A 25297-nucleotide genomic window follows, 5' to 3' on the forward strand; every position below is an offset into this window, starting at 1 on the left:
CCTGTCTGTCAGGAAGGTGGGACTGGACACCAGATCCATATCAAGTCTGTGTTGTGAGAAGCAAGTGGATTTGTCATTGGATGCTTCGAGCTAAAGGTTTTGTGTTGGGGCTTCTGCAGTGCCTTGGCAATTAGGATCTTTTCCATTTACACTTGGAGTAACTGAGTTCAAGGTGTTTGGCACTTTGCACTAACAGAAAATTGAGTCACAGCAAAGCTCTTACTGGTGCTCAGGTTTGGATGTGAACTGTGCTGTGGGTGAAATTCTTTACAAAAATTCTTTATTGTCAGGAGTGGCAGGCAGGGTCTTAAATACTTGCAGCTCTTTTTGATAAGATATGTATCTGGGTGAGAGGAAGTCTAGCACAATGATTTTTGAGCTTCCAAAAGAAACTTGCAGGTTTTCTGAGAGAGATCTCAGTAGTTTTGACTGCAGTGGAGGAACACTCCTGAGCACTACTGAGAGGCCTCCAGGAAGCCACCTCTGTGTGACACCCCAAAGTTGTAGGTATTCTGCAGTTCTGATCCCCTGGCACTCCAGACTGCCTAATTACTACTGAGAAATTGTATTTGTCTCAGGGACAAGGTGAAATCACTTGTCAGTGGTCACATAGGAAATAAATGGCAGAACTCAAAATATGATCCTGTTGCCCAGCTCCTCAGTGTTAAAGATTTATCCCCTTCTGAGGGTGTTTTATGATGATATTCACATTTACTCCTGGTATTCTATCCATCTGGGAAAAAATTAGACTCTTCTATTTATAAAAAGCAATTTAGAGCAGTAATTGTTTACAGTATTTGCCCAGTTCTAAAAATAACAATGTTAATGTGTACTAAGTCTTTGTAATTAAGGAGGCTTCATCCCTATGCCGTTGTTTTAACTGGAAGCTCAGCAAATGTGGTTGTAACCCACTATCTGACAAAGACCAATAGCCTGATTAGGCAGCAATGTTGGATTTAAAACCAGGCAGGGATGTTTGACTTTATATGGGTTTTAGATGTATCTGCATCTCTGGAGGAAAGGACAAGAGGCCTGGGACTGAGAGCAGTAAATCTTTAATTAAAGAACTACTAACCATGCCTACTACATTTATAAATAACAAAACATTTATCAGAGCTTTTATCTCTTCGTGCAATCATCAGGCTGTACTAGATGTTGACAAAGTCAATGATTTATGCCTCAGATTTTTTTCATTACCAAATACCAAAGATGCTATTATCAGCGAAATCTTATGCAACCTAAATCTTGGGGCTTTCGTTTCTCTGCCTAAGGAATATTGTGAGTCTTTTTCACAAGACATTTTGGATTATGTTGGTCCAACAGAAGAGATTAAGTCTTCATAATGAAGTTGCATCCAAATGGAAATGTTGAGTGGTTTTCCTTAAAAGGATAAGTGCTTTATATATATATATATATATATAAAGGAAAATATCACTTTAGGAGTGTTTTAAATCATTTTAAACACTAATATATCAATTGTTGAATACTAGATTTGTTCATTATGTTGTACTTAAATGCTTGCATTCAAATTTTTGCATACCATTATGTATGAAAGATTACTCTTGCCCTGTTGTTCTAACAGTCTTCATTTACCAAGTGAAAAGATACCAGATTTTCCAAGGAATGGTTGAACTGGGGCCTTTGTTATTGCCTACCTATATGGAAACAGAGACTAGGTCAAGAACAGATCCAGATTCTGGGTGAACATCTCACTTGCCAGTGTGGAGGTCAAGGAGGGGCAGCAACCATCTACTGCACTGCATATTCCCTTCTCTACTCCTGCTGTCAACCTGGTGCAAGAGTGAAGATCCTTCTTCCTACTTTTCGCTGGATGGGTACAGAGATGCTGCTTAGACTGTGCAAAATGACTGGTGGAAGATTCTGACATACATACATATATATAGATATATATATATATATACACACACATACAGATATGTTAGATATAAAATCACTATTATTATTATGGTGAGTTAACACTCACCATTAAAGTGAGTTTGCCGGTAGTTTGAATACTGAATACTTATGAACAAAAATTATGAAACAGTAAATTGGCTGGTTTTCTGCATGCAACCTTTTTTTCTTTATCAAAACCAAGTTCAGACAAGACATTTGCTGTTCTACACTTGTACTCTCTTGACTTGACTACCCCATCAAGACTGAGCTCTTGGGTTTATTCAGGAAGTTTCAATGTTTTTAGTGCAACACAACATGTAGTTGTCCAGATCCTCCAAGATCCTTCAGGGAACAGAGATGTCAGACAGTATCTGACACATCTTCCAGATACTTCAGTGAGTTTGAAGTTCTTCAGACCCAAGAGCACCCAGTCTGTAAGTTAATCATTGATATGTCCTCAGCTGTTGGTGAAAACAAAAATCTGTTGTAAATTAAAGTACTTTTTTCAATAACTTTACGTGACTTTGCCACTATTCAAACTGTCTCTGTTGAGAGTGTTCATGTTGAGCTTTTGAGTATACTTTTGTGTATGTTTGTAACTGACTGTTTCATTTGACTTTCATTATATGTGACAGGGAAATAAATGACTGTTTTATCAAAGCCTGTGAATTCAGCATTTTTTCTCCAAATTTAAAATAAGCAATAACAAACCAGCTGAGATGTCAAACTAAACTTGCTTTATTCTGTTTTCTTTTTTCTTTTCGGAGGGTGGAGTGAGGTGAAAAGAACATGAGTTAGAGTTGAGTTTTCTATTTTACATCATGTTAAACTCCCGGTAACCTCTAAGAGAGAAAAATTTATATTTTAAATTGTACATTTAGAAACAACTGTCTTGGATATACATCAAAAATACAAATGAGCTGCAGAGAAAGGAATATATATGGTCTTTCTTATTGTAACTTTGAATATCTTGAAAAAAAAAATTAGTGAGCTTAATGAACAATAGAAATGCAGAAAGAAAAGTTTCTTTTTGTAGTTTCTATTAATTTCTAACTTTTTTTGTGTGTTTTTATTTCTCCTTTTCCTTTTTGTGCCTTTCATATATGACTGTTTTGTTTTAAGCCCAGATGGCAACCAAGCACCATACAGCAGCTTGCTCACTTCCACCCCACCTCAGTGGGATAAGGAACAGAATCAAAAATAAAACTTGCGGTTTGAGATAAGAAGCTTAAGAATTGAAACAAAGTAAACTATAATAATAATAGCAACAACAAAAATCACCAGCAACAAGGATTTTAAAGAAAAAGTTGATCTGTAAACACTGCACACTATTTTTTCGTGAGTGAACGACCACTATAAAAACAGGATCAAATTAATATGATTTACATTATTCTTTGGAAATATCATTGTCACAGACATATTCCTTGTCTTACCCTAAGCACTATGTATAACAAAAGGAGTGATCTTTGACAAGATATCCATTATAGTGATAGGACAAAAAAATCAAAAACTCAGGAGATGAAGGGTAATATGCATCACTGAAATGGAATATCTCATTATATATTTCTTCTCTATTTAACACTAATATTGATTGTCAGTTGTAGACAGATTGTAGGAGAATTTTGAAGGATTATGAGGATACTTTAAGTGTTATATTGCACAAATTCTGAGATGTGAGAGTCATGAATATGTTTGTGGGAATAGAGGCTGACCTTTCAGTAGCACTGTAGAAATGATATGTATGAGAAAAACTTTTAAATAGTTTCTGTCAAAAACAAAAACCTTGAAAGAATAAATATTGTAATAAGAAACAAAACATGGGCTGCTCCTTCAACCAATGTGATTGTGTACATCAGTCCTGCCTCTTGGCCTAAATTACAAAAAATGTTTGAATAGTGTTTCTTTCTCACACTGGAGATCTGGGAGAATAAGTGAACATTAACACACTACTGTGATCCTAGCACCAGTTTATGCTAATGTTACCAAATAAGGGACTCAAGCATAGTTCCTGATCATTATTCACTCATATGGTTAAATTTACAAAGCCATTTTGTTGCAAGTCAACTAAAAGTTTTCCAGGACAATTCCTGGATTTAGTGTGGAAGTTAAACAAGGCCCAGAAACAATCCTGCATAAGCAGTTTGGATACAACCATTCTTTCTGGACAGCTTGTTTAAGAGTATGGCTGTGGCAGGACAGTGCTAGCTGGCCCCAAGGATAGAGAACATTGACCTGGCAGAGGAAAGAGGACTGTTCTAGTTTAGTACCTCCATGCAGCACTGGGGGGACTTGATCACTGCCTGCCTAACTTACCCTGGCACATTGAACATTTGGGAGAACAACTGAACTCAGTTTAATGCAAATGGCAAAGGAGAGTGGTGGCAAACTCAAGGTCATTTGGCTCCTTATGCACCTCCCTTGAGACACCACGAAAATGCAGATTAGCATGATCCCATACACAAGTGTCCTGATAGCACTCCTGAGATAAAGGAACACCTCAGCCAGGTACATAACCCAGTACAGCCTTAAGCTGTCTGCTCAGCCTTTTGTGTTTTCTAGGATTACTATATAGAATTATCTGTACTTTTATCCCACAGTGTTTTTTATTTCTCCCTCTCTTTTTACAGAGTGAAGCATCAAGGACTGCACTAATAACACATAATAGATATGAAGCCTGAGAAGTACAGGAGACTGACATGCAATACAGAAATAATCTGTATCTTCAACATTCATCTGCTACATTGGCACATAACTACTTTTTAAATTTTCGTGTAACATAATGCATATGATACCTAAAGGGCTAAGAAAACAGGGCTGTCCCTGAATGACCATTTCTTCAGAGTACAGAACCCATGGGGTTGTCCCTCCTTGGTCTTCCTTTCCCCCCACTCTCTCTTCAGGTCAGAAAGATTCCCTCTGGTCATCCTTATATTCTGGATCAGTGTCAATGATGTTTTATCCCAAACTAGCCCATTTATAGGTAAAATGCTGATTGGGTTGACTTACTGGAGAATTATAGACTTCTGATGGTTTCTCCATGACTTTCCAGAGGATAAGTGCTATGGGAATGACTTGAACATGAGGAATACCTTTAGCCTTAAGAGGAGACTGATGACAGTATCACTTCTACTTGAAGCCAGTTGGGTTCAGAATATTTGGGATTTGTCCACTGTTCATCATACTTTATCTCTGATGTCCCTCAGAAGAGGCCTTCAGGGACTTCTCTGGAACATTTCAAATCCAGCTCATTCAATGGGCTAGTTCAAGAAAGACCAGAGGCCAAGCAGCAGGAGCACATCTAGGCAAGCATGTTTCTGAGGAAAAGGTTTAGGAAAACTCCCTATATGTGCTTTTCTTTTGGATATACATTTTAGAGAGTAATGTGCTTACTATTTAGGGGTTTTTTATTCATGTCAGTTGCCTGAACTATCCAGACAGTAGAGCTATTAAATTAAAGCTAGCATAAACTGTTAGATCAGGCTATATGATTTGTATTGGAGGTCTCAGGTCATTGGGCTTCTGTAATGGCCAGAAATGGACAGGATTTGTCATGGAAGAATCAGCTGAGGGCTGGGACAGCCACCACCTAGGCCTCTACTGTATTCATTATTTCAAGCACTGTTTGGGGCTGCTGCTGAATTCTGAAGTACCACTGTGAATCCAGGTCTTCGGGAGCTGGCCACTGGATACTATCATCTGCCCACAGAGTAGATGAGACTTAGCTAGGGAAGCAAAGTGTTTATGTTGGGCGACTGCAACAGTTTTCATGGTTGCTGGTACATGTTGTCACTTAACTTGTAGCTTTGCCTCTGATTGAGTCATCTGAGAAAAGTTTTTAATTGCAAAATCTCTCCCTCCCCTATATCTACTGTAAACAGGCCTGAGGAGGAATCTCTGCTTCTGATAACCTGAGTCACATCCTTGGATTCTGGTCAGCTATGATTCCAGGCCAGGCCTTTGGGTTTCCTTCAAAGGGGAGAATTTTTACAACCTTGGCTCATGAAAGGAATCCACAGAGTAAATGTGTGTTTATGTGTTTTGTGAGCACAGATTCCTGAAGAAGAAGCAAGATGCACCATCTGCACCAGGCAGAGATCTTGTTCAGCAGAACCTGACAGACTGCAACAACTCTCTGGGTCTCTACAAGCTGCCAGACTATAAGAGATCAGTGCAAAAATCTGTCACTGAGAGGTCCATATTTACTGGGCTTACCCCATCTGTTTCTCCCCCTCATGTTGGTCAATAATTATACAAGTTATTTCATGTACAAATGTGTGACCTGAGCTTATGATTCTATTGTCAGCCTTTACCAAGGGCTGAAAAAGAGAAATGTGAGCTGGGCTATTCAAGACCACAGTGCTTTTCACTCTCATGTGCTTCAATGGGACAAACCCCCACATTTTAAAACTCTGTAGTAATGGAAGGCAGGAAGCAGAAGTTTAGGTTAAACCTCTGCTCTGCATGAATTTCAAATAAATGTTTGTCAGCTGGAGCCCCCCCTTCTGGACATCTTTCATTTTAAATAAATGCTGATACATGAAGAGGAAGAGGAGGAGGTAGACAGGAAAACAGGGGATGAGTGGTAGAAAAGATGCTTATCAAGGGTGTGGGAAACTGAGTCTGGAGGCCTCATAGATCTGAGTAAAAAGTTGTGAACAACATTGGTAAGAGCTGTTTAAATAAAGGATATTTAAAACCAGACTTTGATGGGTTGTGAGGGCCAGAAGACAGACTGGGCAGTGCTTGAAAGAAAGTAGCTCTTCATACAGTGTGCATTTTACAGATGAATTTGAAAAGGGCTGTGTGAGACTGTAGCACTAAGAAGAGTGTTAGCTGAAGATGTATAGGCCTCTGTGAGAAATTTTCTTCACTTTAGCTGGTATTTTTATTGTGTGTTTTGAATAAAGAGAATTGGGTGAGGAGTATGCTGGAAAAGGAATGAGCGCTGAGCATGGGGAACAGCTGGAGCATTTCTGACATACACTTCTTTTACTTGCCACCCTATTTATGGGTCTGTAGGAATGTGGAGGGGGAAAAAAGTTTACAGCTTTAATATTTCTTGAGAGCAAAATCCATACAGGATCCATCTTGGAATGTGAGAGCAGAGAACAAAAGGATGTGTCTCTTTGCCAGTGTGTGATGACTAACTTGAGTGCAAGGTTTGTCTATATTATGATTTAAAAAGTTGCTGGACTTTTTTCCTTAGGTGTTCTTTATACACAGATGTGCATAAAGTCTTTCCACCCCAAACATTCAATACAAGTTTTAGAGGGGAAAAATCACTATGCAGTTATTTAAATGTATTGGAGTTTTGTATTATTATTTTTTGGAGGGGTGGAGTGGTTTTTTTAAAATTAAATATTTATGTAGATTTCATTTTTGTAGTGTTGCAACAAAAATCAACAGTCTGTTACAAATAGTCTTCCAAGTACAAATAATCTTTCTCCTGGCATGTAACCAAGTATTTAGCAAGATGAAGATTTGTTCTGTCATGTTTGGTTGGGCAATGGAGGTACAAAAATTTCCTTGATATCAGCAGAGATGAGATTAGAAATACTGAGGCTTTTGCTCACTGACCTCTGTGAGATAACATACAAATCATCTGCAAGTCCATCTTGCATCACAAGGACATTTACAGCTTGGTTCAAGCTGAGACCACCTGCCTGTGTCTAAGCAGAAGGGAGATTTGCTGTTGGGTTAGAGACTGGAGGAAGACATCTCCCTTAGCTTGGGATATAGGAGGGGGAAAAATCCACCTTTGGCACAATATCTCCCTGTGTCTGATGGGGCATCATGATACAGGAGCAAATCTGGTGCACTGTGAGGATACCTCATGAGTCACAGGGTTTGAGGGATGCAAGCTGCCTACCACAGCACCAAAGACCACTAAAACATCATGGTTAAACCAAGCCTGCTGTGGGGCTCACTGGAGCTGTGACAGATTCTGCTGAGAAGGAACATCTAAATGGAAGACTGAGCTACCAGCAGAATACCTTGCTCTTCAGTTAATGTAGTTTCTTGAAAGGGAGTCTCTCACCAAATTTGCACTGTGGCTCCTCAAAGGTGAGGTCAGCCACCTCCTAAACAATTCCACCAGATCCAGCAAAATGAGTAGATAAAAGAAATTCTTCATTCATAAACAAATTGCAGCTTTGAGTCTTCATCATTGCCACATAAGGGGATGCTGATATCAAGAAAGGCAGTGATTAAAACTTAGGCTTGTCATAAAAATGTATTCATATTGATCTGACAGCTCCTGCTTTGATTCTATAACTAGCTATAGAAATAATTCAAATTACTTCTATAAGGGTTGTGATCAATTACAAAATTAAATTCAGTCAGTTAGAGCTTTTTTAATTCTCTGTTCTTGAGTACAGTCTAAGATCTATAAAAAAATAGTTTCTGTCCAGAAGCCACAGTTCATTTGTTCAAGAGAGAAAACTCATTTTGGCATTAAATTGGTATAATTCTGAAGCACTGAAGCCAATAGCAATTGTGCAGATGATTTGAATGGGAACACGAAGAGGTCTTTTGCAAAGACATAGTGTACAATTTTGTGGTTGAATAATCATGGAAAAGACAAATCAAAAAGTTAAAATAGTACTTTCCTTAAGTCAAATACTTAAGCCATAAATCTTTGAACAAATCACATCTCAGATTGCAGAGAGACAGATCATTTTTAAGACCTAATAATTTAGGAAAGATTCTATAATTTGACTGCCTAACACCAATCTTTTGAACACCAAAATTTGAATGAAATGATTTACAGACAATGTTTTTCCTAGCTCTATAATTGATACATCATCACATAACATAAATAATCACATTTAAATGTAAATATGCAATCATAATGTTTATTGGGTTACATATTTCAAACACTATTACAGTACTTTAAAATGGAAGTAATAGTACAATGGGTTAGATATTTTCGTATAGTTAGAAGTAACTTTATTCTGTAATAGAATTAATTTTACTTTTTACTTGCTCTTGAAATAAAACATCGACAACCAGAATTGAAGATTAACATAGAATAATAATATAAAACGGGTGTAAAATGTGGTCTCAGTTTGTGTAATGGCATGTTACATGCAGCTGTTTTGAATTATATTACCTTTTTATTGATGTGTCCAGAATTTTTTTCTTCTAGCTTAAACATGCGGGGGCTTTTAAACACAAAGTATAGCAAATTGCAGATGAATTGGTCCATGAGGATGGTTAAAAAAACCCCTCTCTTAAGGTATATTGTTGAAATTATAGCATAAAAAACCAGAGGTACTAGAGGAAACTTTGACCTACTGGAATTCCATTTAAACTACTGTAACAGTAGTCACATTGTACAGTCAAACTACTGCAGTGTTTGCTTCTTGATGAGGCTTTTACTTAGACTACTTAGACAATGCTAAGAAATTAGTGCATTAATAGCTATTTAATGAAGCTTTTCAAACAATAATGCAGTCCTTGTCTTCCATGTTAAAAATTATGGATCTTTACTCGGATTAACCAGAGTATGCATGCAACTCTGGAGTAAAAGCAAGCATTAAAGACAGGCTACTGACTGTTCGGAAAATAAAAATGGCCTGGAAACCTTTCTTGTACCATTTAGTAGTAAATCAGATGTGTCTTACCTTGATTGTGTCAAAATGGTTGGCTGGCATTAGTTGCATTCAGATGTAGCTGTGTTCTTGCACTAATAAAAACAATTCTCAGAAGAAGCATTCTGACTTGCCCTCCAAACTGGAAGCCTGCCCACTAAAATGCTGTAGTTATAGTTATAGAACCATATAATTTACATTAATTGGTTTTCCTTTCTGGATTTTACTGGCTGCTGCTATTTTTTTTTGAAGTTTCATGTTCTACAGGAATTACAGTGTTCTGTAATGTAGAATATAAATAAGATGTATAGTATCAGTAGGAAAAATGCAAAGTTTCAGACAGTACATTGTCAGTATATTGTCAGTACAACTCAAAACTGATTTGTAGAGAGTCACAGAAGTCAAGAAGGGCCAGGAAATCCTTTAGGTGCAGTGATGCTTGTATCATAACTGCATTGTTTTTTGATGCTACACGATTAGGAATTTTGGGGGGCTTCCTTCCATTATGCACAAGAATAATGACTTTAAATACGAATAAAGGTGACATAGAAATTAATGAGATAAGGAAGTATTTTCATTTTCACATTTTTACATTTTAAAGGTATGCCTCTTATTTTACACATGTAGAGAGAAACATTTCACAGCTCATTTTTATGTTTTAAAAGTAAAGAATGCAGGCATAGGAAGATGAAATGGATTCCTGAAAAAAAAAATTTTTTTCCATAAAGTTTAATAAAGTCTACTAGCTTTTAAAAAAATCTGCATCTTCCATTATAAGTATTATGAAATAGCTGCATAAATAGTTCAATAGTTGTTTTTCTACCAGTTTGCATTATTCTGATGCAGCAACTCTTAATAAAAACTATTTTGAACTTCTCTATAATGTTACGCAGAAAAGTGATGCATGATTTAAAACAGGCCAACAAATACAGGGTCATGCTCTTGCTACCACAGATGTACCAAGCACTGCTTTAATGGTTGATTGCATGTCTATCACATTCCATTTGGGAGTCTTTCAGATTGCTGCCAGATTTTCAAATAAACTAATAGAAGGAGGAAAAAGACAAAAAGTTTGTCTGAAAGGTTTACCTTGCTTTACTTGATAAAGCAAGGTAAAGTGACCTGCTGCCGGACAATGAGCAACAATCTCACGTTTGCTTTAACTCTGGACAAAGAATTCCTGTTTGCAAATACTGGTAGTGATCTGTAGCACTACGAGAAATATAGAATCACAGAATCATTTGGGTTGGAAGGAACCTTAATCTACAGAAACTGCATATTTCTGTCCTGCTGACCCTGATGGTCCCAAAACTCTTGCATGAGACAAATTAGAAACATGCTCTACACCAGTTACCCCTTTCAACTTAGGGGAAAATCAATTACTGTGGAGGACAGGCACAATAGAAGTCTGAAGATTTATTGTGCAGAACTTCAGATTTTTTCTGCTTGAGTGGCTTCTGAAGAATCCACTGCAGTTGCAAAGGTATGATTCTGTAAGTTATTTATAAGTAAGAATCAAAAGAAGTTGTTTTAAAGAGAATATATATTGGGAAAAACCTCTATATATCTTTGGTTTTGAACTAACAGTAGGAGTATGATTTATATTTATTGTTCTGTGACTGCTTCTGTGCTGCAGTGATGTCATTACTTTAAGTCAGTGAAAAATTACAGTGATTAAAGGGCAAAGCAAATTTAATGGTTGTAGGAAGCTTAACAGACTGATGCTCTCATACATCCATTCTCTTCAAGTGTTGAGTTAGGCATTGTGTCTGAAGACACTTGATAGGTATCCTTAGATACTTGAAATATTTACTTCTCTCTCTAAGTTCAACTTCTAGCTAGATTATATCTGTGAATAGAGATGTAGCCATCTCTGGACATTTTCGTATCTCTGATATATGGGAAATGTCTGATATAGATGGGGTAAATCTCACTTCAAAAGTTCTTTTCTTTCTCTGTGGATTATAGGAAAAGCACTAGATATCTTGTCTAGAGTAGATGCAATGCCTTTATTTAAAGATATGTTGGATAAAACCTCCTTCTGGTTTATTCTACGTTCCATCTCTGAGAATAAAAAGGAGTATCTAGTACAACTATAGAACCATGTAAAATTGGCAGTATAATCTATTCTTTTGTTAGCCTAGGCTATGCCATTATCTTCACTATATAATCTTACTGAGAAGTTGGATTATTATCAGATTTATCAAGACCTGCCTTTCTTTAAATAGAGATTTTACTTAGGGTGCAAGTAGATCTTTCCTTGGAATGGAATGAATACTTTAAAGCAAAACACTAACTTCTATGGTTATTAACCATCACCTACAGTATCTTCTGAGTGCTAAAGTTCCAGCAGCAGCATGATACAGGACACAGAGCCTTTTTGAATACAGCTTCTTGGGTTGTTAGTTTTCATATCATATGACCATATTCACAGTAGATACAGCCTCTCAAGTATATCTCTTTCCCTCACAGTTATACATGGCAGATAAAAATGACCTAGAAGGCAAAATGTGGACAAATAAATTTACAAAGACCACTATCTGACTGTAAAACATCTGCCTAAGGAACCCGCCAAAAATCCATTGCTGGCTGGCCGGCAATTACATACAAACATGCTGTACCTGTATGTCAAATACAAACCAGCTGCAAGATCACTGGTGCTGATTCATCTGCAGAGCACACCATAAGCTATTCACTTGACTTACGATGAGATAGAGTTGAGTTGCGTGATGGAGAAACAAGAACAGTAAATCAGCTGCCAGTCAGCTATGCCTTTAACTGAATGAATATCCTTGGATAACACAAACACACGTGGTGTTGAGCTATTACTATCCTATAGGATCTTTGAAAGGATGAAGGAAATAAACTACTGAAATTGTGTGGTGTCTTTCACACAGTTAACTGATCAGAAATTAGCTTTTCGAAAGGTCAAGAAAAGCATGTGTTTGCGGTAATATTTAGAGACATCTGTACCATTTTAAAGCTAACCTCTGCGTCTGTTCGTGTTGACAAACCCAGGCCCAGCTTGGTCTGAGCTCTTCTGGATGGTAGTGTAAATCATGCTGGGCTCTTCACCTCCGTGGGATTAGAGGCTCACAAACCACAGATCAGAGCAAAGGTCAAGGCCGCAGTATTTCAGATGTCTTAAACTGAGTGCCTGAAAATCTCCGCCCCTGGAGATTGTTCAAGTCATTCTGTAATAAAAGTTTGGGAAAATGCTCTTTCCACCTTTCTTGTGCTCAAATGTTAGGCAGTTTCTAACTATCACCTGTGAACTAGGTAACCGTATTCCATTAGAAATCAACACAGTAACCCACAGCTCAAAAGAGCTGTAAGTGACTCAAGGAAGGGATGAGAATGAAAACCATTAAAACCATACCTTTAATTGCTAAAACTTGTGGAAAAAAATATGCAATATAATTATGTCTTTTCTAAAGGAAGCCACCTGTCCAGTTTCTATAGTACTAAGCCGCACTGATTATGCTCAGCAACCAGTATGTATTGTATTTATATGTCATGGGTTCCTTGTTATCTTCAAAGAATTTGGGTTTATGTCCTGAAGGTCTTAACCTATAAGACCTTTGCTATTTCCTTTGGGGCACAACTCTTCAACTGAACAGAAAATGTTATCAGGAAGTTCTTTTCCTTTCACTCATCTTTCTCTTGAATTTTGCTTTTTCCTAACCTAGTCTTTTTTTGTTGTTTGTTTTGTTTTATTACTAGATAACTCTTCTTTCATTAACTATGTTCATCCTTAGAATAGACTCTTTTGTCACTTCTTTCCTTAGCTAAATAGGTTAGATTTATGAATATCTAAAAGGTTAAGTTTCCTTTTCCACTCTCCCCTTAATTTTCAGTTTTTGCCTCTCTACAACACCAGGCTAAAGCCAGTGCTGAAACAAGAATTATTGAAATACCACAACTATTTGTGATGTCTGGAACTTTCTGAAATACTGTGAGAAAGCCCATTCTTGTGAGATTTCCAGCTCAGTCTTTAGATAAGATCAGGATAACAATCCAAACCTTTTTTGTGATATTTGTCCTCATCCTCTCAGATTTCTTAATCCCTATTAAAGAATATATATATTCTATAGTGTATGCATCACTCTGATGCTATTTGACCTCCCATGTGTTTTTCATCCTATAACCCATCCAGCTTAGGTCAATGTTCTTTAGAATCACTAGTAAATTGAAACAATTTTAGCCCACTGATCTTGATCTTAACAAGATAACAAAACACAACAAAAAATGTAAGACTATGTTCAGACTCTGAAGGAATCCACTTTAGTATCTCAGATGATAAGCAAGTTGCTGTCTACATTGTCCAAACCTGGCTTCCTACTCAATTCCTACTCTTACATAGCTCTTCTTCTGTAGCCCTGATATCTAAATTTTCACAGCTTAGTAACAGACAAGAACTTGGCCCATAGAAATCAGATCTATCACAGTTTTGGCAGAAGACCCATCAAAAAAGATGGTTGCTATAAAAGTCCAGCACAAAATCATCACCACCTCACCATTTTAGCTCCCATGTAAAGCAATGTACAATGAAGAGGCTGTGATCATCTTCCATTCTTCCCCACTGCACACATCTGGATAACCAATTATTAAAATCAAAATCATGAAAAAGTCCACATTTTTATGCCTGTTTAAGCTGTCACATCTCAACATTGAGTTGCCTGGTACCATATAAATGTCATATACAATTGATGACATAGGTGCATTCATAAAAAACACCGTAGTCTATTGAAGTTTTGAGGGAAAAAAGCTTCACTTTGGAATACAGTATTTTCAGGTGGACTGACAATTAAATAAAATTATGTTTCAGCTGCATTTGCAACCATCACTATGCCAGTCTCATGCTGGGAGCTTGGCTGATTACTTTCCCTGTGGCTGTTATGAACATTCTTTGATAACTATATATTTTTATCAACCTGAATGTCTTACAAACTCCTCTACTTACTCTTGGCAGCTTCTGTTCGTGCTGAAGAGAAAAGGAAAAATTTAGTATATGAAGTATCTTTTCGTATCTTTTTCTTTTATGTTATATTGTACTCTATCTTTTCTCAGCTCCTAAAACTAGTAGAAGCTGTATACCTTATATTCTCTTTCAGCTGCCAAAAATCACTAGAGGGTCTGGACCTGTGTATATGGTGGTATTTTTTCCCACTGATTTTCGCTGAAACAGATTGATCCTCATAACGATAATTAACTAAGCAAAAATACCTTGGTCAAATTTTAGCTTATTTTTTTCAAGAGTACATTACACATTTGTCTGGTTGGAATAGCATCCAAGAGATTTTGAATATTAGGTGATTAAGGTGGGCCCCCAAAAGGTTTCAGTGTTCACCTCAGAAACAGTCAGAAATTTGTCTGCTTGGAACACCTGCTAAGTCTATAAAATAACGCAAGTGGAAATTTAATATTGGAAATGTTTACATGAAATCTCTGGTTTATTACAATTCTCACTGGATTTATGCAGTTCCTTTTTTCTCTTTATCTTCCCATGCATTTTCTTTACCTTCATGTTGAATTTAGGGCTTTACAGCTCCTTTTTTGGGTGAAGGTTGATGAGGGGAATGGGTTTGTTTCTAGGCTCAATCCTTTAAATCTCAGGCCAGACCATGATCTTCAAATGTGTATGAGAAGAATCCCTTCTGTCAAATTCCTATTCATCCTGAGCAGAAGTGGAATTAACCACTGCAGTAGAACCTTTCTTCTCCTGAGAAATTCATTGCAGACCCTTTGTAGGTTATCATCTTATTATGAAATGACATATTAACATACTAATTTTTATATATGCCAGTCAATTTTGGTGTTAACTTCTTTCTCAGATCTGAAACCAACTTCAGACAAAAAAAGTCCCTTGTGGTTCAACTCCACAAGAAGCACACGGTTTAAATACCAGGTCTTGTTAAAAGGTAATCTTTCTCATACGTTCAAAGGGAAAACTAAGGCTTGGACCCATGTGCAGAGAGCAATTTCGATTCTGTAAATAATGAAGAAAATGCAAAAAGGTTTCTCAATAAGAAAGATGTTGCAGATACATCATGTACACTCCTCCAGGCTCTGGATCGGTCTTTCAGATTTGTCTTTTCCTTTATGTAGAAGAGATTTGACACAATCTTGGTATCAGCAGGATAGCTCAGCATCTTCTGATCTGCTGAAAGTATCAAAAATTTGAACTAATCAACCAAAATTTTTGTGACCTGATGTCCAAAGAGAAGCAGTGAACTGGATATGCCATGTAGGAATTCTCTTTCGATTCAGGAGTTTTGTGTGGATCACTTCTATATAGGATATACAGGATGTTTTGCAGAAACTGAAAATATCGATTCCTCAGGAAAAAAAAATGTTATTTTTCTGTTTTTCTTTTTACATTTTTCAAGTGTACCTTCATGTTTCACAATTTACCTTTTATTACAAAATCTGTATTTCACATGCTTTGGTTTAGAGATAATTAAGTAAATGTCTACAGTATGGAACTACACATTCACTTCTGTCTAACATGCCTTCAAATACAATCCACATATCAACTTCTACATAAAGTTCAAATACACAGATTAAATTAATACATTACTACTATTAAATGACTACATAAAAGTTTGTATATGTGCCCATACGCATGCTTGCACACACAGAGTTAAAAGGTTTCTGATATATGGATGTCTACCCTCCAATCAGAAATTTCCATATAAAACACAGTGATAGCAAAGACTCTGAAGGGTTTCTTGGATGCTTACTCTTCTCCCTTACTAGGATACAGAATTCTCTGTTGTAATGAGGCTTAAAAAAGTAAAGTGAATACATGATTTATATTGTGTACGTAACACTGGTTATAGCAAAAGTGTTATCAAAGAGGAAGGGATTGCAGGTTTCCTTGGGTTTTTTTTTTCCCCACCTAAAGACAGTCATATTCCAGATTCAATTAATCTTCTCTGGAAGTTCATGCAGCAGCCAGATCCACAAATGAGTGTGCTCTGTCCTCTGGTCTCCTATGGTTCCTCCTGGGGTCTGTTATGTGCCTGGGCTTTGACAGGAACAACAGCCTTGGCAGGTCCTTGATGAAAATGCAGTCTTAAAGGGAGCTTAGACCTGGTTCATTACTACTTTTGAAAGAAAGAAGTTACATCTGGAAATTGTAGAAAGGCTGTAATTCACACTGAAGATAAAGTTGGATGTATAATATAAATAGAATTGCAAAGTTTGTGTTGTTTCAACAGATTAGTCTGTTAATGTATGGCCTGGTGTAGCTATATATATATATATATATATATATATATATATATATACACATGCATGCACATAGATATGTATATACTTCCACTCATTAAAAATCCTAGAATGACAGAAACAGTCCTGGAAAAAATCATGGTGAAATCCACATTAAAAAGACTCACTTTTGTCCAGCTTCTTACTGTAAAATATAAAGAAAATGTATCTTTTAAAATTCTATGTTTTTCCCTGTTACTTATTAATAGCTTTATCATTTTATCATAATTCACTGTGTAAATGTCCTCATTAGATATCGCCTCTAATAAGGGTTGGAAGTCTGGCTACTGTAGGGAGAAATTTCTGACCTTGAGAGTTTCAGAAAGATTATTAAATTTGGAAAAGAAAATAATTTACAAAATAATGTTATGGCTATGTCTAAAACGTTCACCTTTATGTTCCATCTGAACACTAACACCTCATTTGCCAGCACAGTCCCTGAAATGCTGCCTGAACTGTAAAGAAACAAAAGCCATACCAGACCCTGAGAAGCTAGAGCTTAACTCACAGTACAAATGTGTACTTAAGTAAATACTTACAAACAAGTTTCCCAACCAGAGATGAATGTGTAGGCCTCAATGCTGAAAGTTTAACAAGCTTTTAAAAGCTACTTTGTATAAACGGGTAGGAAATGCTCACTTTAGGCTTAATGACTTTTCTCTAATTAAATTGTGCATAATTTATAGCAGATGAAGGCCTCCTGTTGACTGTCCTTTGCTGTGTGGTCATGTCCTACCTTGTATTTGTCCAAACATTCTTCTGAATTATCCAACTGTTAAACTATTTGGTGTCAAAATGTTTCTGGATTGGTACTTAGAGTTTTTATGTTCAATGCTTAACGTTGGTCTGTAGTTTCTCCGTACATAAATACATCAACCTGTATTAAAAACAGAGCCTTTATCTGCACAAGTTGCTTGGGGAGTAACTTTCCCTGGTCTACAAGACAAGAAAAATCATTGTTTTCTCTTTGATTTAAGGAGCTGATTTATAAAGGTTTACTTTTAAAGCTTCTGTTTCAAATGTGCTAACTCCAGAGTTTTTATATATTGCCCACATTTACTTACCCAAGTTTACGGTCTGATTTATAAACTGTGTGCCTTCTGACTCAGTGGGAATCTTTGATTTAGTACAACACATTACAAGTAAGTTTTTTAGTAGCTTAGTATTTAACTGAATTCAGAGAAATTACAAATGAGTAAATGCATAGCTCTTGTTTCTGTTTTGTTTCAGTTTTCTGTTTCATAATTTTTTATTTAGCAGAATATACCAGAAAAAAAGTCACTATGAGAATGAGGGAATTTCAAAAAGTGAAGTTAATCAAAACCCTCCAGCAATTAGTTTCTGGGTTTTCAGTGTCGGTGAAAGAAGGCTTCTAAATCAACTAAGTACATTGGAAAATACTACTTTTTACCTCTGCAGTTGAATAAAGTCTCTTTTCTGTGTATTCAAACAGATGCACTGTCTATGCTTCCAATTTGTTTTTGAGCCATATACATTTAGCAAATGATTTCTCCAAATGGGGTTACATACTCACCCTTAATTCTCATTATTGGCATAAAAAAGTCCCTGCCAGAGACATCTGGGATGTACATTTATGTTAAGTGGTTTAGAAGAAACAGTAAAGACCTGCACAGAGTAGAGGTAATACCCATGTTCTTTGTTTTCTGCCTATTAACACAAAGGTAAAAATATAGCTATGCATAACATGAATTACCTATAATTGTCCATTTCTCTTTCTGCTTACTACATAGAAACTTTAAAGCTTAAGAAACTGCTTATAATTTGATATGCTCTGTAATATGAATTGCCAAAACAGCTTTGGGGGTGTAAAGATTTAATTAATCTCATATGAGAATTCTTATTCCTCAAACTTAAATCCACAGTTCACTGATACATGAAAACAAAACAAAACATAACAAATCAAACCCACAAGGAAGCAGTACCAATCTTACATCAGTTACACTGATGATTTTTTAAAAATTTTCTTTTTGTTCCTCTTCTGTCCACCCTCCCTTTGTGATGCATTTGCAGACAATCTGAGTGGGAATGTGTGGCCAGGGAAACTGCACAGCTAACCAGGGTAATTTTGTTGGAGCCAGGAAATAGCATCAGGTAATCATAGAATTGTTTAGGTGGGAAAAGACCTCTAGGACAATTGAGTCTCAGTGTTATTCTAGCACTGCAATATTCACCTAAGCCATATCCTTAAGTGCCGCCTCTCTGGACATGGTGATTCCACCACTTCCCTGGGCACCATATTCCAGTGTTTGACAGCTCTTTCAGTGAATAATTTTTTACCCCAATTTCCAATCTAAACATCCCCTGGTACAATTTGTCCTAAAGGTATTAGTAAATAGACCCTGTCCCTGAACTCTTCAGATGTTTGAGACTGTCATCACTATTTAGTGCCCAAGTGCAGGCAGTAGCAGCAGGAATAGTTGCAGTGCAATTAAAGAATAGGGCAAGGGTAGCAACCTCCCACCTGCATGGTATCATACGTAGGATGACAACTCTAACTGTAGCAGTTTTATATGCAGCTACTATATCTGCAATTATTCCCCAACAGATGTAGAAATTAAAAGAGAAAGCAGATATGTGTGAACAACTGTGTGTTTAAGCAAAATCATTCAGAACTTGAATACAAACATGCAGTGATATCACATGTAGTGACAGGAAAAGGGGGAATGGCTTCACACTACAGAGGACAGGTTTACTGAGGCAGTGGAACAGATTGTCCAGAGAATTTGTGAATGCCCCATCCCTGGAAGTGTTCAAGGCCAGGCTGGATGGGGCCCTGAGAAACCTGGTCTAATGAAAATGCCCCCACCCATGTCAGGTGGATAGGAACTAGATAATATTTAAGGTCCTTTCCAACCCAATCAATTCTATGATTTTATGATGATTCTATCATTTTAAGAATGATAACCTGTTTTTAAATGTCAGTAACAAAATTTTTGGGAAAAAAAATTCAGGAAAGAAGTCATTGTTTCATGCAACATTTATTAAAAATTATAATATGTGTAGGTAATATTAAAAAATATTTGTGATTTTAAACAACATTGTTTTGACTAAAAATTCATCTTAAAACCCTCCTTAACAAGTTTTTGCAGTTCCTCACTGAACAGTTTTTTCTCCATCTTCATCTGAATGGTAGGTCTTTCTGGATCATAGAATCACACAATAGTTTGACCTCCTTATTTGCTTCAACTATTCAACTGTTTCTAAATCAGCCTTTGTCCTTGCCATTATATTTAATACTGATGAGGGTAGAAAGACAATAGATGCTGTCACTTCAGCATTGACTGCACACCCCATTTTGCATTAGGAATTGTTTCCTTGGAAGTGAATGCATTTAAATACTCTGGAGCTGGAAACTGATTTGTGAATAAGAAATATTGCTAAAAGATGTTTTTCACAGTGTGACATAAGCTAAATAAGCAATAATTTGGGGGGGGGGTGGTGGTATATAAAAGTACAGAGGTCTCACATATGCTTCCATTCTTTTTTGTCTGTTCTTACAACACTATTTATTCCTCTGAATCTGAACAACCATACATTGATTGTACTGTTAGTAGTACGCTAGTTAGTACATTAGTACTATTAGTTGTGTTAGCTGTACTAGTGTTTGTATATTGCTTTGTGCAAACATTTCAAGCATATGAGACTTGATTATACACGAAAGCTACTTGAACTCATTTTCCATTTTTAGTGTGCAGTCATCAGAAATGAAAATACTTATAGTAAGGAACAGCAGCCCGACAGACCCAGAGAATGAGGCCAGCGTGAGAAAATATCCCCATCTAGTGGTGTTTTCCAGATTTGGAACACCTTGTGCCCAGGATTCTTGAGCCAGTGGGAAGGTAATTCAGTAATATTGTAAACAATAACATAAAGAGTTAGATTACAATAATAACACCAGAGTAACTATGCTACTACAATGGGTAAGATTTTCATGTGTAAGAACAATCAGTGTTAATGAAAGGAAAGTTGCTCTGATAAAACTGTGTTTTACAATGTACCTCTTCAGGTGCTGCTCCAACTCAACCCAGAAACTGGACAGTTTACAAACTTAATTCTCATGTCCCAGTGCTCTCATACTGAAGTATTTTGATTTTTTTTTCAATAAAATCAATAACGATTTCACATGAAAAGAAAATGCAGACAGATTTCCTCAGAATTTCAGATATCACTGTTTAGAGAAACTGGCCCATATCTCTCTTAAAATGATAATTACCTGCAGGAACTCAAAAGAATATCTAAGAACATGTTAGGTTCAATTAGAATAAATAGTAGAGTGTTCTATTGTAAAAGATTCAAATTATGATGCAAAAAAAAATTAAAGGAAGATAGAATGCATTCAGAATTGGGACCAGAGGATGGATACTGACACTGCTTTGTTTCCTTGAAATATCTTATCATATTGATCCAAGAAGGCAATCGCTTAAACTCTTTTTACAATGGGAAGCAAACAGGAGGACAAGGAATGGTTTACTGGTTTTCTGTAGTCATGGATTGGTAGGTGGAAAATAAGACCAGAAATATTTCACAAACATCATGAATTCAAGGAAATTCTTGGATTTTTCCACAGTGTAAGTAGAACCAAAATTTGCCTTTTGGTACCAGAAGCTATCCTGGAAAATTCACCTCTAAAGAGCTAGGTCATGTAGACACTACAGACCCTTGCACATACACTAAGAAAGAATTTTCCACTTCAGATGTAAAAACACCTATTTCATAAACTGTGGTGGTGTTTCCTAACATGCAACAAACACAGCTCTCAGAGAAAACTAAGCAAAACACTAAGTCATCTCTATTTCACAGTGGGGAAGTACTCTCAACATTCAGAAACTGAGATGTAAAATACACAAGGTGAAGTTACTTACAGACAATGTCCAGAAAGACCTGAGGAGCCAAAGGTTGTCTTACACTGTGTGAGCATGTAAATTCTCTTACTCCCATTTCATTTCCTAAATATATTTTTGGGGTTTATAGTTCCTGAATCTCTTTGCAGGATTAAGAAAAGTTTAAAAGATAGGTAAATTCTGTTCTTTTCTTGTTTCTGTTAGCCTTGCTGAGTTCACTGTTCAAGTGCTCTTCCATTAAACATGTGGTCTTCTGTCAGTATGAGCATTTCTACACAGTCAGACCTTCAGTGGACTAAGTTTATGGCTCTAGAGTGTACATGTTCTCCAGAGTATGACAATAAAGATAAACAACCCGTTCTATGCAAAATGAAATTATTTACTGAATGTGTTGAGTTCCATGCAATACTTAAAGTATTTTGAACTTTTTCATCTTTGATAATATGCATTGATAAGAACTTTAAGACAAAGGAAGGAATTTTCTTATCCAAATGTTGCCTGAGAAATAGTTATCTTGTCAATTTGATCCAATGCCTGAGCATGGACTTTTTGGGGTCCAAAATTTGAATTCCAGTAGTAACAAGTCATTGCCTCCTATGCTTCTGGAGCAGTGCACCAAATTTAATTAGCTTGATCACTCTGGGTTTACTTGTTTATGAAAACTGGAGGGACTTAACTACCAGACTGTGTAATCCACCCTGGGCAAAGTTAAGAGGTTAGAATCAATTGCCAAGAAGTTGTTTCAAGTTATATTCATTTGCTGATAAGCATCAGTCCTTAAAGCCAGAAAGTAAAACGTTGAACTCCTTGGAGCCATCAGAATTTTTTCTTGTTTCTATGGATTCATGATTTTCTCTAGAAGCTCTTATCCAGAATTATTTCATAATCTAATTCCTCCTTTTTTTCCAAATACAGAAACATAGAGCCATGCACAGAGACATAAATTAATCTACTATGCAAAGCAATAAAGCAGTGAGGAGAAGGAGGTTTCAAAGGGTCTTTTAAAACAATCTGTACAGCCCCAGAAAAATTTTAGAGGAGTAGTTTGCTTTTATGCAATACTGTTGTAACGATGTACAAGTGACAGGAGAGGGCAGCAGAATACAGCTATGACTCCAGAACTCTAACAACTGCACTGATTTTTAAACATGCTGTTTGTATGCTTGATAGCTTTTCAGTATTCTGCTCCATTCTGGACTAACTTAGGTGACTGATTGAAGAAATGTTTTACTGTAGATATTAAGTCGTGAGTAGAAAACCAAGAAAGATACTAACTTCACTGAAGAAATACGAATTCAAAACATGTTAAGAAAAGCCTACTTACTTGTCTTTTATTCCTTTATGACCCTTACTCACTTGTCCTTTATCTCACTTAATTAAAGGATACTTGGACTCTGGTTTACATAAGAGCTACTAAATCCCTATTTTGTATTTTTTGATTCTGAGAATGCATCTTGGTTTACTTCTGGAGAATATCTTAGGACTCCTTGCCCTGGTTTCAGCCGGAATAGAGTTAATTTTTTTTCATAGTAGCTGGTACTCAGGTGTGTTTTGGGTTTAGGATGAGAATAATGTTAATAACACACCGATATTTTAGTTGTTGCTGAGCAGTGCTTACATAGAGCCAGGGCCTTTTCTGCTTCTCACCCCTCTAGTGAAGGGGCTGGGGATGCACGAGAAGTGAAGAAGGAACACATCAGGGACAGCTGACCCAGCTGACCCAAGAGTATCCCAGACCATGTGATGTCATGCTCAACATATAAACTAGGGGGAAAGCTGGCCAGGGGCTGCTGCTGAGGAAAAGCCTGGGCATTGGTCAGTTGGTGACATCACTTGTTTCTCTGGGGTTTTATTTCTCCTTTCTTGTGTTATTTTTCTTTTAATTTTAAGTATTTTTATTATTTTATTTTAATTAATATACATTTCTTATCTCAACCCACCAGTTTTCCTTCTTTTATCATCCCAGTTCTCTCCCCCATCCCATCATGAGGAGTGAGCGAGTGGCTGCGAGAGGTTTAGCAGTAACTGAGGTTAAACGACAGTTTATGAGAGAGTTTTTTATTTGTGTGCATCTTCCCCATGCCAAATAAAATCCCATCTTCATCCTAAAATTCACTGGTATGCCCTTTGGTTCCTTGCTCATGCAGAAGTGAGGTGATCTCAAGGCCTCTGTGGTTTTATGAGGTTCATGGTAATCCAAAATGACGTCCTGCTGCAGGAACAATGTGTACCAGGCTCAGCTTGGACAGTATCATTGCTATTTGAGACAAACACTGACTCTCTGTCACTGTTGTGCCACTGATATATCTATCCTATAGAAATGGCAATAAATTTCCCCTGTAAACTCTGGTATCTGAATTGGTCCAGATTTATTATGCTGATGAGTTAGTGACTTACTATACTGGATGTTTGGATTTATATCATGAGTCCTCAAGTCACTTCCTGGTCAGCTCATGTTTCTTTTTGACTGAGACTGCTGAGATCCAAATCCACCTAAAAGCCCAAATCCATTATCAGAGCTACAGTCTCTGTCCAGATTTCCCAACAGATTAATTCACTCAGTCTGTATGGCTGGAGAGCATACTACAGAACATATTTTTTCTCCTCAGTTTCAAGTGTTAGTGCCAGTTGGAAAAGTCTGGAGACAGAAATTCCCTGCATGTTCTCAGAACAAGGAAAGGAGTAACATGGTGCTCCCAGGTGAAGGCAATATTTGCAATGCAAGTTGAACTTTAATTTGCAGTCACAATTAAACAATAATATACCCTGATTATTAACTGCTCGACCCACATAATCATGATGGGATGAGGAAAATCAAGGTAAACAAAGCAAAACTATCGATTTCCAAAAATGTTAAGAGTCCACTTTGGTCCTTGGCTCAGGCATATAAAATCAATGTTTTGTTTGTCATCAAACACATAAAGTACAGACGTGGGTGTGAACAAGCTGAGTGTCTTTTCAGGCTAGCTGAATTTAGTAGTAATAATAATAAACATTCTCTTCCTTGTAGTGATATCATAGAATCATAGAATGGTTTGGCTTGGAAGGAAGCTTAAAGATCTTCCAGTTCCAGCCATAGGAGGCTGCTACAGCCAAGAAGATAAATTCAAATCATGATCCCATGTTGAGAGGTTTTCTTGGACTGACCCCAAATTTAAAGGCCTTCAACACAGATGGACTGAAGATACATCAAACTGAGTTTATTGCATTATAGGCTGGGTGCTTAATTCCAAGACCTTTGAAGTTATATTTCTGTATTTGGATTGAAAGATTTGTATTAAGTTTGTGCTTGTCTAAGGCATATGATTTTCTTTTCTCTATATTACTGGAATAAAGTTTTTTTCTGCCTGTGTTCAGATATAACCTGACTGAATAATTAGTTGAAATACAACTTTCAAAGGGAGTTGTCAAAGTTTTTAAGGGACTTTGTACAGGGTGCTTGTCCCTGCTAAGAATTCAACATTAACTGTTGCTCACAGCTTTATTAATAAAGTAAAACTGAGTTCAACATTATCTCTGAACAGTGCTACTGGATCAGGATAGAAATGCAGCCAATTCAAAGGTTTGCTCAGTGTTAACAACCAAAGGGACTGTTTATGGAAGAATATAAGGACAGACTAAGTATGTATATTATACCTCACAATCTTCACATCTCCCAGCATTTACAATTTAGTG

Source organism: Empidonax traillii, unplaced genomic scaffold (genome assembly GCF_003031625.1).
Source record: "Empidonax traillii isolate 1590-97213 ecotype Southwest subspecies unplaced genomic scaffold, ASM303162v1 scaffold730:size536693, whole genome shotgun sequence".
Taxonomy (NCBI): Eukaryota; Metazoa; Chordata; class Aves; order Passeriformes; family Tyrannidae; genus Empidonax; species Empidonax traillii.